The 19,572-nt window shown below is 43.8% G+C and overlaps 1 long non-coding RNA gene and 1 other non-coding gene across 5 annotated transcripts; one reads left to right on the top strand and one right to left on the bottom strand.

The window, feature by feature from the left end:
- Nucleotides 1–4,438: 4,438 nt before the first annotated feature.
- On the top strand, nucleotides 4,439–15,825 carry LOC111527009. 4 transcript variants are annotated; one of them, XR_002726551.3, is made up of 7 exons: nucleotides 4,439–4,941; nucleotides 5,180–5,266; nucleotides 6,216–6,418; nucleotides 7,964–8,149; nucleotides 8,680–8,832; nucleotides 9,632–9,684; nucleotides 13,433–15,825. It is a non-coding gene; the product is annotated as an uncharacterized LOC111527009 (long non-coding RNA). The 4 variants fall into 4 exon arrangements; XR_002726552.3 differs by lacking the exon at nucleotides 9,632–9,684; XR_002726553.3 differs by lacking the exon at nucleotides 13,433–15,825 and having other exon boundaries at nucleotides 7,987–8,149; nucleotides 9,632–10,959.
- LOC111527015 lies at nucleotides 8,677–8,840 on the bottom strand. The gene has a single exon (XR_002726560.1). It is a non-coding gene; the product is annotated as a U1 spliceosomal RNA (small nuclear RNA).
- Nucleotides 15,826–19,572: the final 3,747 nt, after the last annotated feature.

Below are 19,572 nucleotides of genomic sequence, written 5' to 3'. Positions count from 1 at the left end.
CCCAGGGGAGGCCAGACGGGTTAAGGTGCCTCCTGGTGGCTGTGTGGCTCTCGAAAGAGGGAAAGAGATGGGGATAAGAACACTCTCTCTTAGTTCTGTGCTGGCTTGGCAAAGGGAGGATGAAGACAGAACCACTAAATGACGGAGGTTTCCTTCTCTTTGCCTGTTTGATCCGTCAAACCAGTGTCCCCACACTGAACTCACATGCTGAGCTCAGGAGTGTGCAAGGGTCTGAGGGGAAGCAGGGATACCCCTTGTGAAGCCGTGTGCTTCCCTTTTGCCCTTTTTCTCGCAATGCTCTGGAAGGAGGCTTAAAAATAAAAAGAACTGAGATGGGGCCATTGGATTCTCTGGCGCCAAGTCTCAACTCCCAGTGCAGAGAGTGAGATGACCAAGCCATGGCCTGAGAGAGTCTGCTTTGAGAGAGTCAACACCTCAGCTTAGGGTTTCTCTGACTGTCCACCTTGAGAGAGTCCATACCTCAGCTTAGGATTTCTCCCTGTTAAAATGCAGCATGTCCGCCTCTTTCCAAGTTCTCAATCTGGTCCCAGTTCTTCCTACACAAATTCATTTTGGACACCTTGCCAACGGGGACCCCTCCTCCTGGTTTCCTGTTCCTGTCCTCACAACCGCGAGCTGCTGCTGGTGCCTTTGATCAGCCGTTCCACCCCCCTCCTCCGCCCCCCCACCCCGTGAAGTGAACACTCTCCTCAATCCTCCCCATTCAGCCTGGGCAAATCATCGTGTCTTCTTGACATCTTAGACAACTCCAGTCCAAACATTGTCTCTCATCTCTTCTACGTGGTTTGTATTTATGTTATGTACAGTTTAGTGCCGCATATGAAAAATCTGAAGGAATCAATGACTCTAAAGAAAGACACCAGAAAGCAGCTTCTCCTCTCTAGTTTCAGCTACTGCTCTGTGAACCGCAGTCAGATGTGGAAGTTGAAAATTTAATTACTTTTTTTTTTCTGTTTTTTGTGCACCTAAAATATTGTAGACCCTTAATAAATATGTCATTAGAGAAAAAAATGAATGAATGGATAAATGGATAAATGAATGAATGCAAGGCCCATGTTGAGGTACTCTAATTAATTAATTAAATTCAGCTTTTATCTCAAGGAATTTGCAATATAAAAGAGAAGATAAACTCTTTGCAATTTTCTCTTATATAAAACAGAATGGCCACCCTATCATAAATAATCTGGGAGCTGACAGAAGAGAAAGACTAATTATGTCTGCCTCAGAAAAGGCTTCATAAAGAAGACATAATTTGAGTCACTTTTGAAAGACTAGGATTTAAAAGGTGGAAACAGTCTTGAGGAACATTCCAGAAACTTCTGAGAAGTTATAAATGCTGGACAGGAGCAAAGACACGGAAGGCTGTGAGCTCCTTAAAACCGGAGTCTATGTCTTACATGTTTTCATCTCCTCCTCCTCATCTCAGTGCCTGACTGCAGCAGTAACTGTGTGAGGATTTGGTGCTATGTGCAGTATATTTTGAAAAGGTGGGAAATTTGGCTATTACAGGATTTTAGAGAGGTAGGAAATAGTTTCAAAGATTAGGCTGAAGGCAGAAGACCCCGAGGCTCACCTCAGGAACACAAGACATGATTCTGGGGGTGGGAAGGGCTGACTTGCTGGTTCGGTCCTTGTTCTTCCACTCACCTGTTGTGTGACCTTGGAGAAGTTTGGCCACTGCAGCCTTAAGGTTGCTTACCTGTAAAAAATGCATGGAAATGGGTGGGTGGGCCCGTCATGCGCCTGCGAGGTTCTGCTGGTCACCATCTGCTGCTAACTGTCTCTTCGAGGTTCAAAACCACCAAGGAGGGGGTAGGAGGGTGGGGCGTTGCTCTCTCCCCCTGCTTCATGCTCATCCAGCTGTGTGCAGAGCAGCTCCTCCCTGGGCTACTGGAGGCACAGGGCCTCGGCCAAGATGCTGCCAGGAACCCCTGGAAATCGTTCAACTCTCATTTCTTTTTTTTGTTTGTTGTTGTGTTTGAGATGGAGTCTCGCTCTGTCACCCAGGCTGGAGTGCAGTGGTGCGATCTCCGCTCACTGCAAGCTCCGCCTCCCGAGTTCAAGCAGTTCTCCTGCCTCAGCCTCCCTAGTAGCTGGGACTACAGGCGCCGCCACCACGCCCTGCTAATTTTTGTATTTTTAGTAGAGACGGGGTTTCATGATGTTGGCCAGGCTGGTCTCAAACACCTGACCTTGTGATCTGCCCACCTAGGTCTCATTTCTTGGAAAATAAGAAGAGAAACATGATTATAGTAATAATGAATTCCTCTTGGATCATATTCATGTTTATATCAACTTATTTAAAAATATACCTTTTAGTATTTATATAGAGGAACCACCCCCTTCTGTCCCAAAGAAAACATGCCTGGGACCGTGGACATCATGTCACTGTGCTGATCGCTTGAGCTTCTCTTGTGAATCATGTGCTGGTGGCACAGAGTTGAAAAACACTGAAAAGGGGCCTGTCCTCAGGGAACTTCTATCTGAAGGTGTGTAGCTAGGTCGTGCGATTGACTGAGTAGACTCGTAAAACATCACATACGTGCACGGTTTTTGCAGTGAATAGGGTATACTTCTAGAACACCAGCAAACCATGTTTGCCCCTAAAAAGCAAAAGTAGGTTAACATTCAGGTAACCCTGTTGAATCCTCAATCCAGCTGGAAAGGCGAAGCTCCAGCCAGCGTCGGAAAAGTCACTGAAGCTGTGTGCGCGCAGGTGGGTGCACTGGCAGCATCAGACTCACGGAGTTTGCTCCTGGGGCAGCTTCGTGGTTAAAATGCATTTTGGAAAAGAAATGTTCAGAGGTTCTAGGGAAGTGGCAGGAACCCAGTGCTACTAACTAGGCATGTAGTCCGACGTGTCAAGAGCAATTTTATATGGAGTGACTCCCCTTCAGAGGGCGCAAGAAGAAAGTGTTGCTTTTTGCATGAAAGTGTCAGTGCTTGCAACTTACGAAAGACACTGCTAAAAGCAGAGGCTCTATTTTTATTCTCCACAGCCTGGCCACCGCGGTGCCGGGGGCTCTGCTGCCAAAGAGGAAACATGCACAAGTCTGGTCAGTAAATATCACCAGCTAGACAGTCCCAGCTGTTGTTCCAGGATGCGTTTTCTCATTCCTATCTGACAGGTTATCCTTCCCGGAACCGGGATCCAGAGGGTTTTCTAGTGTGGTAACTAGAAAACATAACATAAAGTTTACCATTTCAGCCATTGTTAGGTGTGCACTTCAGGGGCATTAAGTACATTCACATTGTTGTGCAACAAAATCACCACCGTCCATCCCTGGAAAGTGTACATCTTTCCCTAATTGAAACTCTGTCCCCATCAAACACTGACTCCCCATTATCCCTTCCTCAACCCCTGGCCACCCTGCTTCCACTTTCTGTCTCCATGAAATGTGATGACTTGAGGGATATCCTAGGAGTGGAATCATACAGTATTTGCCTTTTGTGTCTGGCTTGTTTCACTTAGCATGCTATCTGCAAGCTTCATCCATGTTCTGGCACGTGTCTGAGCTTCCTTTTCAAGCAGAATAATATTCCACTGTAAATGAATACACGATGTTTTGCTTATTTGTCTGTTGATGGACACTGGGGAGGTTCCCATATTTTGACTATTGCGAATAATATTGCTGTGAGCGTGCCTGTTAGGACATCTGAGTTCCTGCTTTCAATTTTTTTGGGCATATACCCAGAAGTGGAATTGCTGGATCATAAGCTAATTCCATGTTTACTTTGTTGAGAAATGACTATGCTATTTTTATACAGTGGCTGTAGCATTTCCCATTCCCACCAGCACAAGAATTCCAATTTCCCTACTTCCTACAAAACTTTATCTTTTGCTTTTTGTCTTTATAGCTGTCAGCCTAGTGGCTATGAACTGGTATCTCATTGTGGTTTTGATTTGCATTTTCCTAATGACTAGTGGGATTGAGCACGTTTCCATGCATCTGGGCTTTTAACTCTGTGTCTGCTTTGGTTTGGGTGGCTGTTGCTGCAGCAGGAAGTGTGGTCATAAATAGGAATATTCATGCCGGGAAGCTGAGGGAAACTTGAGGGATCACCTAGACCAGCTGATATGGTTCGGCTGTGTGCCCACTCAAATCTCATCTTGAATTGTAGCTCCTATAATCCCCACGTGTTGTGGGAGGGACCCAGTGGTAGGTAACTGAATCATGGGGTGGGGGGGTGGTGCGGGTGGACAGTTACCTCCATGCTGTTCTCTTGGTAGTGAGTGAGTTCTCACGAGATCTGATGGGTTTATAAGGGGCTTTCCCCTTTCTCTCTGCACTTCTTGCTGCCGTCATGTGAAGAAGGACATATTTGCTTCCCCTTCCGCCATGATTGCGAGTTTCCTGAGATCTCCCCAGCCCTGCAAAACAGTGAGTCAGTTAAACGTCTTTCCTTTATAAATTACCCAGTCTTGGGTATTTCTTCACAGCAGCATGAGAACAGACTAATACACTAGCCTTTTACAGCCTTGTGAGATTTTTGGAGAAGCAGCACAGTGGTGGGTGATCTGCTGGGCCTGGGGCTAGGGGAGACTGGCTGCACCTTCCTCTGGCTCCCTCTGCCTCCAGGGTGGGCTCCAGGTCTCCTTCAGGGAATGCTGCTGGAAACTACCCAGCAAGGCCAAGTCCTGATTTTACAGATGGGCACGATATGTGTCTAAGGCGCTATGGCCCGCGAGTGACAGAGCGAGGACTACAGCTTAGGTCGTTAGAGCTTTTTAATTTTCCATGCCAACCACCCCCACTGCCTTCAGAGATGGAGTCAGGCAGAGAGTGCTAAGAGTCAGAGTGGAAAGGAGGACTTCTGCGCTGAGAACACAGAAGGTTCACCACCAGGAATGCTGCCACAGTCTCAGGAGTAATTTGCATCAATTCAATAAACGTTTATCTGGAAACATCCAAGAGTCAGGTATGTCGGAGTATATAGATATTAATAAACAAAGACCTCATCTCATAGATATTCACAGTCACAGAAATAAAACCACAGGCGCTTGCAAACGCTTGGGAGTATGAAGAGGGCAGAGCTGCTGTCTCATGATTGGATCGTGGGCTCAGGGGAACCCTGGTGCATGTGGCATTGGGAGTGACGGGGTGGTCTGGGAGAAAAACAGCAAACCATTCAAAATAATTAAGCTTACTTTGGACAGAGGAAGAGGATCATTCGGTGACAGCAACGTCAGAATGAGAATAGAAAACTGAGGGACGTGAGCGAAGAGGTGTTTACTGGGACATAGGTATGGGCATAGCTGAAGGCGGGGTGGGGTGGGGGGGACCCGGGTGTGGGCATAGCTGAAGGCCCAGGGGGGGTGGGGGGGGCCCGGCTATGGGAATAGCTGAAGGCCCAGGTGGGGTGGGGGGCACCCAGGTGTGAGCATAGCTGAAGGCCCAGGTGGAGTGGTGGCGGGGACCCGGGTATGGGCGGGGCTGAGGGCGAGGCCGGGTGGGGGGGGATCTGGGTGTGTGTATTGCTGAAGGCCCAGGGTGGGGGGACCTGGGTGTCAGTATAGCTGAAGGCCTGGCCGGAGGCGGAGGGTGGTGTTGCTATGTGGAGAAGAGGCCCCGTCTTTCTGTGGGAACCAATGTTCAGAAGTTCTCTAGTAGTTTGTCAAGGACACAAAAGGTATAGAATTCTGTAATGTGTGCTTATAATAGAAAAGAGTTTTAATGCTGAAGAACAAGTGGTCTTTTATTTGCTGTATTTAAAGAATGGCCTTACTGAAATGAGCTGTGCTAATGCAGACACGAGAAGGGGAAGGAATAATATGCTCACACATTTACTAGGGGCAGGGATAAACAGATTTTACAGAATCTTACTGGGGAAGCCTAGAAGATGAAGTTTCTTTATGAGAAAACTGAGATTGTGGCCAAGTACATCACCTACTAGACCCAGGAGCAGATGATTCGTATATCTGGCTGAGCCCAGTGATGTACCTGACTGAAGCTCTGAGTTATGAAAACCCAAATATTAGGACAATCTCATATTTAAATGCAAGCATAGTTTCTCAACAAAGTTGCCTTAATAACCTAGAGAGTGACCCCTTCTCCCTTCCTCTTCTTTCTCCCTTCCTCTCCTTCCTTCCCTCCTTCCTTTCCTTCCTTCCCTCCCCTCCTCTCCCCTCCCTCCTTCCCTCCCTCCCTTCTTTCCTTCCTTCCTTCCCTCCTTCCTTCCTTCCTGTTCTCTAGCCCCTTTCAGGGTGGGAACCTTTAATAGAATGGAATTCTAAAGAACCTGAAGTCTTCAGAAGTGTACAAGACTGGTGTTACTCAATATTTAGTGTTGCTTTTCCAATTTGAAGCCAGGATGCTGGAGGAAGATCCAAGATCCAGGGAATAACTTTGAGTGATTGTAACAGGAGAGAAGAGGGACTCCTGGAGGTCCACATGAGGTTAGTTCTGAATGGGCTAACGAGTAAAATAAGAAACAATTTTGCACAATACCTTGAATGCCATTGTGTGTTCATGGTGATCCAATACTAAGACTTTCCTATTGGTAATAGCCTGCATTTATATACCTTCCGAGATGGTAAGGGTGTCCCTAAAGAGTTGCTTGTGGATGTTCTAAATAAGTTTTAAGGTACAATGAAGTGTCTGGGGCATTTCTGGCCAACAACACAAGAGAAGGGGTAATGGTCTAGGCAAGGGCAGCATATTCTTATGCTCAGGCATGATGGCTGTGGGTCAGTGTAATGGCTGCCTTGGAAGAAAATTTAAAAATCCTTTAATCCTACCCACTTCTCTGAGACATGGAAAAACCTCAGTATTTCAACACATGAAAACAGCTAAATTCCTTGCTCAGGATCAAACAGCTGCTTATGGGCAGGGCTCTGGTGAGAACCGACGCCTTCTGAGTTTTAGATCAATGCCTTTCCAGTATGCAACCACTCAGGGGCCATTGGTGAAGACCACCCACTCCCCTCTCTCCTGCAATCCAGGTAGTTCCTGTGGTATAGCCTCATCCTCAGGCGTGTTTGAAGCAGGTACAGCTCATTCTACTCTGGAGGACATGAAGAAATTAATTAAGCACCAGCAGCGCCCAACCATCATTTTAAAGAAAATCACCATTTAGATTTTGGGGCTCTCTGGGTGGCCATGAATATGTCTCACCACAGATTATATTGGGTGGTAATTTTCTTCTTGCATGAACAATGATTCCTCCTAGATTCGCTTTACAATCTGGTGAATATTAAATTGTTATTACAGCATCGTTTCTTTCACTTCATTTTATTTTACTACCAAGGTTATGGGCTCAATGTTGTAGTTAAGTTTATTTCACTTACAGCCGAAATCTATTTTGGTCACTTGTTAGCTTTCTCTGTCTTGTTTGTAAATTGGCTTCCTTTTCTGCTGCAAAGGTAGAAGAGGCCAGGGCACAGGCATTAGGCTTGATTTCATGTTTCAATAGTAGGTAGCTTTCTGCTATCTGAATAGTGACCTGATTCTCAGACCCGTCGTATTAGTCCACTCTAGCATTGTTATAAAAAACTACCTGAGACTGGGTAATTTATAAGGCAAGAAGGTTTAACTGGCTCGTGGTTCTGCAGGCTGTGCAGGAAGCATGGCTGGGGAGGCCTCAGGAAACTTATGGTGATGATGGAAGGTGAAGGAGAAGCCGGCATGTCCCGCGTGGCTAGAGCAGGAGGAATAGAGTGAAGGGGGAAGTAGATTTGAAGATTTGAAGATAGTGAGATTTGAAGATCTCACAAGATCTTCAACAACCAGATCTTGTGAGAACTCACTATCATGAGAACAACAAGAGAGAAATCCGGCCCCACGAGCCAATTACCTCCCACCAGGCCCCTCCTCCAATACCGAGGATTACAATTTGACATGAGATTTGGGTGGGGACACAGAAACCAAAGCACCCTGTTCAAGGTGAAATAGTTAAATTCATAGGTTATGTTCCCTTGTTACTTTTTATGTATCCCTAACAGTTGGTGTGTCCTTGCGACTACAGTAATCACATTTCCAGCTCTGCAAATGTGATGCTTTGATATCTGCTCTGCATGGACATACTGGATGCATAATCTTCTGGACCACCCTGTCATGTGCCTGAATCACCTTGCAATGGTTCTGGTCTCCTTCTCCCTACCTCCTCTTCTTGGAAGAAGTTCTGCGAGGTATGCTTTCCACTAGGACGCATCCAGGGGCCACATCTCAACCACCTTTTTATCATACTCTCACACTCAAGACCTCTACCCTATTCATCTGCCCTAATCACCTCACAACCAGATCCGAGATAACTGAGGCCAGTCCCTATGCCCCAGAGCCCCCAGAATTTATTCAAACTAGCCAGACCGAAGCCTGCTAAGCCTGCCTTGCTATGGAAGCCGTAATAAAGGCTCTTGCCAGCTCTCTCCTCCCTCTGCCTCTGGCCTTGGGCTTCCCTGCATGGCCCTGGGGCTGTGCCCACCTCTTTCTCTTGGGATCTGTGAGTAGCAAACCACCTTTCCCATGGTAGCTGATTCCCAGGTGGCTGGCCTCGCCACAACTCAAGTTTTCTATTAATACCCTAGGTTGTAAGACAGCTATGTCTCTTTATTCCAGCAGACATTCTAAATGTACTATCTTTTTGGAAATATCACATTCTTGAGTTATCTTTTTGTTTGTTTGTTTGTTTTTTTTGTTTTGTTTTGTTTTTTAAATACAGGGGAAAGCGCGAACGCAGTTCCCCAGTACCACAAATGATGCAGTCGAGTTTCCCACATTTGGGGAAATCGCAGGGGTCAGCACATCTGGGGTGCAATGGATAAGCCTCGCCCTGGGAAAACCACCTTCGTGATCATGGTTTCTCCCCTGCCAGGTAAGTATTCTTGAGTTATCTTTTTACACAGTTTCACCTTCGTTCACTCATAACAGATCCAATCACTTGATTTGGTAGAAATTTCTTAATGTAGACATCAAATACCATTCATTCTCTTGTCTGAATCTTGTGCTAATCGTATCATTGCAGTTGGAATTTTTGCTGTTTATTTACTTATATTTACTGGCCATAAGCTTTAGGCCCACCCTTTCTTTCTAACCAGTCTATAAAACTGGGGTTCTCTTTGGGTCTCCTACTTCCTTGTTAAGGATTGCAATATTTACTGATTAAAAGAAATAAATCTGCCTAAGTAAAATCTCCTCAGTGCTGGGCCAAATACTTTATTCTCCTTGTAATGTTGATCTTTTCATTTTTTATTTTATTTTATTTGAGAGGCAGGGTCTCACCCTGTCACCCAGGCTGGAGTGCAGTGGAGTAATCATTGCTCACTGCAGCCTGGAACTCCTGGGCTCAGGCGATCCTCCTGCCTCAGTCTCCTGAGTAGTTGGGACTACAGGCATGTGCCATGACACTCAGCTATTTTTATTTTATTTTATTTGTTTGTAGAGACGGTTTTTTTCATGTTGCTCAGGCTGGTCTGAAACTCCTGGGGTCAAACAATCGTCTTGCCTTGGCCTCACAAAATGCTGGGATTATAGGCATGAGCCGTCACGCCTGGCTGATCTCTTTATTTTGTGAATATCTTGACTTCATATTTATAGCTTGTTATGAGCACCTCTGGGTCACATCAATAAATAAGCCCATCAGTCAATGGATCTTGTGCTGTGTTCTGTTCTAGGTTCTTTGGGGAATGCAGGAGAATGATCAAAGTTTCATGGATCTTGTACCCAGGTTAGAAAGACAATGCTAAAACACATGAAATTACAGAAATAATACCAAAATATGATGAAGCACTAAATTATGTGTAATTTTTATCTAACTGCTGCCTGATTTTAGGGATGAAGGTAATCAGGGAAGCCATTAGTTGGGATAATTATTGGGACCTCAAAAACTATTTAGATGGTGACAGACTGCTGGAGATAGACTGATCAGGGTACTTTTTTTTAATCAAATAATTACCAGACCAATAAAAAAAGAGGATAGAAAAGGAAGGAGAAGAGATGAGCAGGAATAGAGATGGGATTGGCGATACTCTATTAGTCCAGGGCTTTGATGGTCTAATTAAAAAATTCCCAGTCATCCTTTAAAGAACAGGGCACACTACAGGCTGCCAATGGTGTGAGTTACTTGAGGAAAACAGGCACTTGCTAAGGGGTAGCAGCCCTGACATGCTGCAGTGTAGCAGGCTGGCTAAGGGGTTTAATCCTAGAGCAGCAGCCCTGATGTGCTGCAGTGTAGCAGGCTGGCTAAGGGGTTTAATCCTAGAGCAGCAGCCCCGATGTGCTGCAGTGTAGCAGACTGGACTCGGGGGCTGATGGCTGGGTCATGAAAACTGCTTTGGTGAGGTCCCTGACCCAGAAAGTTGTGCTAGGAGAGCTTGTTTTTTAAAGCTTTTCCAAATTCAGGCTTCAGCTAGAGTCCTACTCCTAAAGGCCTGATTCTTGTATGGACTTCTCTGGGTTCCCAATGTTTTAATATTTTCTACTTTTTACCTATGGATCTATTCAGAAAGAGCTTAGACTCCTTATCTTTTCTTACCTGAGAGACAGTTCCTTTTTGGGGTGAGGCGTTTAATATGAGAATGCCTCCCAAGTTTATAGTCCCTCCTTCTACTTGTGGTTTAATGGATATGAATTATTTCAAAGGTTGCTGCTTAAATTAGCTTCTTTCTTTACCTTTACAAAATGCTTTCAGAAAACTTTATACTGAAATGTGACTAGAGATTTTAAAATGAGTGAGCCTTGATTTTGCTGGCCACACAGAAATGCACGTTTCTCTTTCACAGGTTTGTTTTAGGGGTTGATATGGTTTGGCTGTGTCCCCACACAAATCTCATATTGAATTATAGCTCCCAAAATCCCCATATGTTTTGGGAGGAGTCCAGTGGGAGGTAATGGAATCGTGGGGGTGGGTCTTTCCCATGCTGTTCTCGTGATAGTGAATAAGTCTTATGAGATCTGATGGTTTTATAAAGGACAATTCCCCTGCACAAGCTCTCTCTTGTCTGCCACCATGTAAGACATGACTTTGCTCCTCATTCACCTTCCACCATGATTGTGAGGCCTCCCCAGACATGTCAAACTGTGTGTCCATTAAACCTCCTTGTCTTTATAAATTACCCAGTTTTGAGTAAGTCTTTATTAGCAGTGTGAGAATAGACTCATGCAGTAAGTTGGTACCAGGTAGTGGGGTATGCTATAAAAATACCCGAAAATGTGGAAGCAACTTTGACACTAGGTAACAAGCAGAGGTTGAAACAGTTTGGAGGGCTCAGAAGACGACAGGAAAATATGGGAAAGTTTGGAACTTCCTAGAGACTTGGAGAACTCAGAAGACAGAAAGATGTAAGAAAGCTTGAAACTTCCTAAAAACTTGTTGAATAGGTTTGACCAAAATTCTAGTGATATGGACAATGAAGTCCAGGCTGAAGTGGTCACAGATGGAGATGAGGAGCTTGTTGTTAGCTGGAGTAAAGGTCACTGTTGCTATGCAAAGAGACTGGCAGCATTTTGCCCTTGCCCTAGAGATCTATAGAACTTTGAACTTGAGAGAGATGATTTAGGGTATCTGGCAGAAGACATTTCTAAGCAGCAAAGTGTTCAAGAGAAAGCAGAGCATAAACATTTGGAAAATTTTCAGCCTGACAATGTGACAGAAAAGAAAAACCCATTTTCTTGGGAGAAATTCAAGCCTGCTGCAGAAATTTGCACACGTAACAAAGAGCCAAATGTTAATCACCAAGACAATGGGGAAAAAGTTTCCAGGGCATGTCAGAGACCTTTGTGGCAGCACCCTGATATCACAGGCCCAGAGGCCTAGGAGGAAAAAATGGTTCCCTGGGCCAGGCTCAGGGGCCCCTTGCTGTATGCAGTCAAAGGACTTGGTGCCCTGCCTTCCAACCACTCCAGCTGTAGCTAATAGGAGCCATGGCACAGTCTGAGCTGCCTTTGCTCCTCCTTCACCTTCCACTATGAATGTGAGGCCTCACCAGCCATGTGGAACTGTGAGTGCATTAAACCTATTTTTTTAAATAAATTACCCAGTCTTGGGTATGTCTTTATTAGCAGTGTAAGAACAAACTAATACAGAGGTGTACCCTGAATTTAGCATTGAACACCTCTGCATTGCAAGGCAAATCAAAAGCATATTCACAACAAAGAACACTGTGTATGGGGCTGGTGTTGATGAATGTCTTGTTCCAGTTGATCAATGTGCCATTGCTCTACAAAACTCAAGTCAGTGAAAGAGTTAGTTAACTCCAATTGTATCCCTTTTCCCAAATACATATCCAGTTAGAACAAGTCTTTCTAGAAGCACACAGAGGAAATATTCCAATCAGAGCATAGGAAATAGGCATTTAACTCTCGTTAGCAATAATGGGGAATGATGCTCTGAACCTGTCAGTGGAGAGATTTATTCCATGAGGAACAGAGTATTTTATCCACCAAGTGCACTCAAGGCCCTCAAGTGACAGCTTTCCTCCCTTTATGTTTTAATTGTGTTTGTTTGGAGTGGCTGATGTATACTCTCACAAGATTGATGAGCCCACACACTCTTTCTCTGTGACAATGGGGACCCTCAGACTAATTCCTTACCTCTGTTACTGCAAAATCTGAGTCAGGACTGACAGCTACCATGGAAACCTGTGGGTATTGAACACTTAACATCCTGGTTTGTAAAGTGAAGGTAATCTGAATTCAATGTCTCTGTCTTCTCCAACTCTCATACATTTCTCTCCTGTAGATGATAAACCTTCATTTTTTTCCCCCTCCCAGAGCCACTGGTGAGATTATTGGTGCTGTTTGGGTTTACCTGACCACCACCATTCCTTACCTGGGGCAGTAGATGAAACCCCAGATTCCACTTGTTCTGAGACTGACCTCTGTTCTAGGTACTTTTTTTTTTTTTTTTTTTAGATGGAGTTACTCTTTTTGCACAGGCTGGAGTGCAATGGCACAATCACGGCTCACTGCAACCTCTGCCTCCTGGGTTCAAGCAATTCTCCTGTCTCAGCCTCCCAAGTAGCTGGGATTACAGGCACCCACCATACCCGGCTAATTTTTTTATTTTTAGTAGAGATGGGGTATCATCATATTGGTCAGGCTGGACTCAAACTCCTGACCTCAGGTGATCTGCCCACCTTGGCCTCCCAAAGTGCTGGGATTATAGGCACGAGCCACTGCGCCCAGCCTATGTTCTAGGTACTTTTATTAATACACACTTTACTGTGGGAGAAGAAAGGAAAAACAGAGACCCAGCAAATAACATGCTTTTGTCCAACAAACAGATCGCTGGAATTCAAGTGGAGATCTTTGGAACCTCAGTCCTCCCTCCAGAGTCGAAAGGGTTATTTGTGAACTTTAAGTTGATCAAGTAATGTAAACTAAAGTTAAAAACTAACCGAAGTGCTAGAAACTAAAATAAACACAATATTGAAGAACAAGCGTCATTATTCATAGCGTCTTTAATATTTCCATAGGCTACTTGGTTTGAAAAAGCAGCCTCCTCTGTGAGCCACTGAGCAGGAGGAAAAGCCAGCCCTGGAAGGACTCTGCAGAGAACAGATCATGGTGTTTAATTTGCCAGAGGCATGTGAGCTTCTCAGCGAGTCCTACAGCCATGGGAGCTTTGCCTTCCCTTAAATGAGCCAGGGGCTGTAACCTCGTCATCGGAAAGGGCAAAGTACAGTCGAAAATTCACATTCGTCATGGAAGGACAGATGACGTTTTGGTGTTAGGAACACTGGGGGAAGTAGGGTGTTGTTGGTATGAAGCAAGATTATTCTGTGTGTTATAACAACAGCAACTCTGGAATTGACAGGGAGACCCAGTGCAGGAGAGAAGGCAGCCAGGCAGCGTCTTTGCTGTTCAGGGAGGTTCTGAGCTGGAAGGGCAATGGAATTAGGTGCAGTGGGAGAGCACGAGCTCGGCCCCCATCTCCTCTCTGTCTTGACCTTTATGTCTTGGTCTCAGTGGTACCCATTAGTTCCTTTGCCAGTGCCCCTTTTGACTGAAGAGCCTGCTGCCTTTCACTTTCAGTAAGTCTCTTTGCCGAAATGTGCTGATTAACTCACCCTGTCTTCTGGTGTATTGGGCAGGTCTACCCAAAGGAGGGATTGAGATAAGGTTCTGGATATGTCAAAGTCAATGGGAGGTTCAGTGATCATTCGTAAATTGTCAGGCCCTGTGCTGTGTTGTATGTTACAAAAACAAACAAACTCAACAGAAGATTTCACTCCTGCACCCACATGTAATGTAATAATTAATATGTGTTCAGGGCAACTAAAAATCAAGTTGATAGCTGCCGATAAATATGCAAACATGTGATGTCAGCTATGTTTTTTGTCAGTTCCTTTTTGTGGTATTTTAACAACATTTTACCTTTTATCTGCACATATTGTCTATACCACAAGGTCCCCTGAAAAGTGGGGCAGGTGTTTGAGTCATAAAAGATAAATATATCCTGAAATGACTATTGTTTCGAGTCTGTGAATCATTTCAAAGGACATTTGCCATGCAAATAGATGATGTAACTCTATGTGTTTTCAATAACACATCTGCAAGTTAAGTCGTGTGATTCCCTGGATGATATTAAGTCTGCAAATAGACTGCCACTCACAAACAATATTGTAAGTGAGATCTGTAGAGTCCCTGTTCTAGAATAAGGACATTGACCTGTGTTTTCAGCTAAAGCAATGTTCACTCCCTTAAGGGAACATACCTGATTTTATTTTGTTAAAAATTTTATTACTGCAAATTTCCTGTATGTAAAATGCACTAGTGAAAATTCTTTTGGTATACTAGCAGCCTGCATTGCACAAAACCGATAAAAAATAGATTAAAAATTAAACATTTATGACCCAAGGAACTGCTGAATAGACTATGTTGGGAAGAACATCTGTAACCATAAAACTCAGACTCTTGAAATTTGAATTTGCCTGTTGTGCTTATTTAATTACTGTGCAGAGTTACTTGTTGGGTCCAGATAGGGCAATGACTGGGCTGTAAAAAATATTATTCCCTCAAGGATTGTCTTGTGCAAATTCTAGAGGGGAAAATTATCTTTCCAATACCCAAGTGTGACTTCCATTACCATTAAATGGAGCCATGTGTACCGTGTGAGGGTATAATGGACCCCGGAGTAGAGAGATAAAACTGTAATACCAACTCCCTATAGCACATCAGCAATATTATTTAACTTGAAGCTTTTTAACCTGTGAGAAAAGAATAAACCTTGTTCTTAATTAAATGAATAATGCAGCTTGTAGATACGTTCAATAATGCACGTAGATTCACAGCTTGACAGTAAGCTTGGTCCCCTCTCTCCTGTCCTCATCCCGTCCACCCGGATTACAATCATCTCCAGTGAGAAACCCTGCTGTGGTCACTTTTGTGTCCTCAACAGTGTCTAGCATAGTAAGAAACAGATTGTAAGATTTAGCAAGATACATGCTTACAAAAATGAGCGGTGGGAAAATAACTACTTGGTTTTTGTTTAATTCTATTTATAGATTGACTATTTCATTTCTGAGTAGCAAATTTAACATATTTAAGGTTAGAATCTACTAAGTTTGCTAAAGTTCTTAATAAGAAAAAATGCAAGTCATCCATATATGAGTTTCCGAATGGTGGCGTTGAGTGGGTCTCTGGTCTCAGGAGGAAAAAGAAACGATGATGATCTTACTGAAGAATAAGAAACAGTGAGCCGGGAAGGCAGGTTTTAGTTCTAATTCCCACAACAAATATTTGTGTTATCTCAAATCCTCTTGATCATAATTTATTATTGTAATAAATTATGTATTACAGATAATTATAAAAATACATAATTTATTAATTTAATAAATAAATCATAATTTATTATTAGTTCTATTGGAGGAGACAGTAAAACCCAGTAATAATATTTATTATATAATATGTATACATTATATATTTATATTATTTATATGTTTGTTATTATTGGGATCTATTGTTATCTCCTCTCTCATTCCCTAGTACCCAATAATAATAGTTATTATTATTATTGAGGGGAACATACTTATCTCAGGAGGTATCCTGAAGATGAAATAATAGGAGTGAAACTGTTTTCAAAAATTCAATGTAGACCACATGTTTTTTGTAAAGATGATGATGATGATGATGATTAGTTTGAGACAGCATCTCACCCTGCCTCAGCCTCCCGAGTAGCTGGGGTTGCAGGCACCCGCTACCACAGCTGACTAATCTTTTGTATTTTTAGTGGAGATGGGTCTCACTGTGTTGGCCAGGCTGTTCTCAAAACCCCGACCTCAGGTGATCCACCTGCCTCAACCTGTCAAAGTGCTGGAATTATAGACGTGAGTCACTGCACCCAGCCGAAAAATCATTATTTTTATAGTTACTATTATATTGCTGATTGTATTACAGGGAATAAATCTGACATTGCAAATCTTATCCAGAGGGTGGAAGTGACAAATAGTTTTCCTAGATTTCTTTTCATAAACAAACAAACTTTGCAAATATTAGTTCACTAAATAATAACATGCCACACCAGCACAGCAATACTGGAAACAAAGCAAATCAATCTCTACTACAAAGATGAAGACCATTGTGAAACGATACAGGGTAAGTTATAGGAGTCACATGGGAAGACATATCCAGCACATTATTAAACGTCTTTACAGGTGTCATCTCACTCAACCATGAAAACAACACTGAATCAGGCAAGATGTCATTGGGAGTTACATTGTTCATTCTCATTAACACAATAGTGACAAGCTAATAGTGTTATTGGAAAGCTTCTTGATCAATCAGCCTTCCTAGTTGATAGGACTGGCTTATTTTTCCATCTTGCTACACAAATAAGAAGTGACTTTCCGAAAAGTTCTAAAAGTGCTGCAAGGTGGGAAAAATGTAGAACTGACTACAGGTAATTTGAGTGTTGGCCTTATCAACACTTCGGTTAAATCCGAAGAGGCAAGGGAAGCCTGGGGAAGTGGCGGGGACAGCAGCCGTGGTCAGCTGGCTGGAGAGGAAAAGCATCTCTCAGGCCTGATGTCTTCTCCCTTCTGGTTATTAGAGATAAGCACAGTGGAATGACTCCAGCACGAGCTTGCCCGGAACGTTATTCTTCGTCTTTATTTATCGTCACAGTGGCACCGCCGTGTGTTATTTGGGACTCTTTCCCCTTACAGCAATTAACCAGATCAACAAGGAATAAATCAGTGTGTTCCTTGACACCAGTGTGGTTCCTGGATTAGTCACATCGGCTTTCATGGGAGCTTGGCAAAAATGCAGATCCTGGGCCCATCCCATGAGAGAGTTTGGTAGAAATGCAGACCCTGGGCCCATTTCAGATCCACCAAATTGGAGTTTTTGAACAAGTTCTCCAGGTGATTCGGATGCAACATCAAGTTTGAATGCTCTGTTTGAGGTAGTGGAATTATCGGGCCTCCTTCCCTCCACCGCCTTAGCGTGCATTTCATAGTGCAGCGCTGTTTATCCTTTAGTGTACACAAAGCAGACGGTGAGGGTCGGGAACGAGAGAACCCAAATGTCCTCGAATGGGTTTTGTTTCTTTTAGACCTGTGGTTCCCAAACCTTAACATGCCTCGGAACCACTGGGAGGGCTTGTTAAGGCCCAGCTTCTCGGCCCCATCTCAGAGCTTTCAGAGGCGTAGGCCTGGGGGGATTGGGGGGCTTGAGAATTTGCAGTTCTCACGAGTTCTCCTGTGATGCCAGCCCCAGCCCCTCAGAAGCACTGTCTTGTAGGAATAAACAGGAAACTCAACCCAGCTGTTTTTAACTCCAGGGAGGGGGAACACATTTTAACCAATAAACAGGATATGTGCTAAATAATGCCCCGTAGCCTGTAATCCCAGCACTTTGGGAGGCCGAGGTGGGTGGATCGTGAGGTCAGGAGATTGAGACCATCTTGGCCAACACGGTGAAACCCCGTCTCTGCTAAAAACACACAAAAAAATTAGCCGGGCATGGTGGCGCCTGTAGTCCCAGCTACTGGGGAGGCTGAGGCAGGAGAATGGCGTGAACCCGGGAGGCGGAGCTTTGCAGTGAGCTGAGATCCGGCCACTGCACTCCAGCCTGGGCAACAGAGCCAGACTCCGTCTCAAAACAAACAAACAAACAAACAAACAAACAAACAAACAAACAAAAAAAACAACTTAAGCAGACATTTGGGAAGTTGGAAAAGGAAGTGAATAGAGCCAAGGAAGGGACAAGGGTGCCTGGAGAGGCCGGGGAGGTGAGGAAGCCTCTCTAAGCGGAGAGAGGAAAAGCCAGGATGCAAACCAACAAAACCTCTGGAATATTAGGGAAACAGGAAACACGAGCTTTGGAATTAGCCGAGGTGCAAAGTCGAAGCTTGTTCATGGGGAATCACCCAGAGAGCCTTTGTCCCTCCTCACATCTCCTGCCCTTAGAAATGGATGGCTCAGGCCGGGGGCGGCAGCTCACGTCTGTAATCCCAGCACTTTGGGAGGCCAAGGCAGGTGAATTGCCTGAGGTCAGCAGTTCGAGACCAGCCTGCCCAATATGGTGAAAGCCCGTCTCTACTAAAAATACAAAAAATTAGCTGGGCTTGGTGGCAGGCACCTGTAATCCCATCTACTCCGGAGGCTGAGGCAGGAGAACCCCGGAGGCGCAGGATGCTGTGAGCTGAGATCGCACCACTGCACTCCAGCCTGGGCAACAAGAGCAAAACTCTGTATCAAAAAAAATAAATAAATAAAATAAATAAAAAGAAGTGGTTGGCTCAATAGCTGTGATTCACAGATTGAATCTGCTGACTGTTAAACCTTTGTGCTTTGTGAATACAATTATTGCTAAGCCTTCCATATTAATAGTCAGAGGGTCTCTTCTTTAGTTTAATAAATAATACATGTTTTTAATGTGCACTGTATTTTTCTGTAAACCCTCACAATAAAAGTGTTTTAATTCAGCCATTTACACTTAAAAGATATATCTGTATACATATAGATTTCCTTTTCATGAGGTTTCTAAATTTACACAGAGTTTAATTCAACAGATCTGAATGACCGTATTTTTAATAAAATTTATGTCTTTGAATATTGATATCTAATGAAGACTGATATTTAGTGTTTATTTTATTGGCCCTTTGAAAGCACTCGTCTGAAAAGGGCTATTACTGACCCTGTAAATTTCAACAGCTCTCTATGACTTCTTGGTTTATAGCATGTTTTAAATTAGTAAGCTTTATTGACATATCATTCTCATACCATACAATTTGCCCAATGAAAGTGTACAATGTAATGGTTTTTAATATATTCACAGATATGTGCAACCATCACCAATCAACTTTCAGAACATGAGTATTCTCATTATCTAAGAAAGCCTGTGTCTGTTACCTGTCACCACCCTCCCCTGCACCTCCCCGCCCCCAGCCCGCCCCACTGCCAGTCCTCAGGAAGCACCAGTCTCTTCTGTGTCTCTTAGATTTCCCTGTTATGGACATTTCAAAGAAATGGAATCATATGACGTGGTCTTTTGTACTTGGCTTCTTTTATTTAGCATAATGTTTTTGTTTTTTAATAAACTTTTTACTTTAGTTTTAGATTTGTAGAAAAGTTGGAATGATAATACTAAGAGTTCCTCTGCAATCTATGGT

This window comes from Piliocolobus tephrosceles, chromosome 9 (genome assembly GCF_002776525.5).
Source record: "Piliocolobus tephrosceles isolate RC106 chromosome 9, ASM277652v3, whole genome shotgun sequence".
Taxonomy (NCBI): domain Eukaryota; kingdom Metazoa; phylum Chordata; class Mammalia; order Primates; family Cercopithecidae; genus Piliocolobus; species Piliocolobus tephrosceles.
Note: the sequence above shows the minus strand (reverse complement) of the source record. Positions and strands in the feature narration are given on the sequence as shown.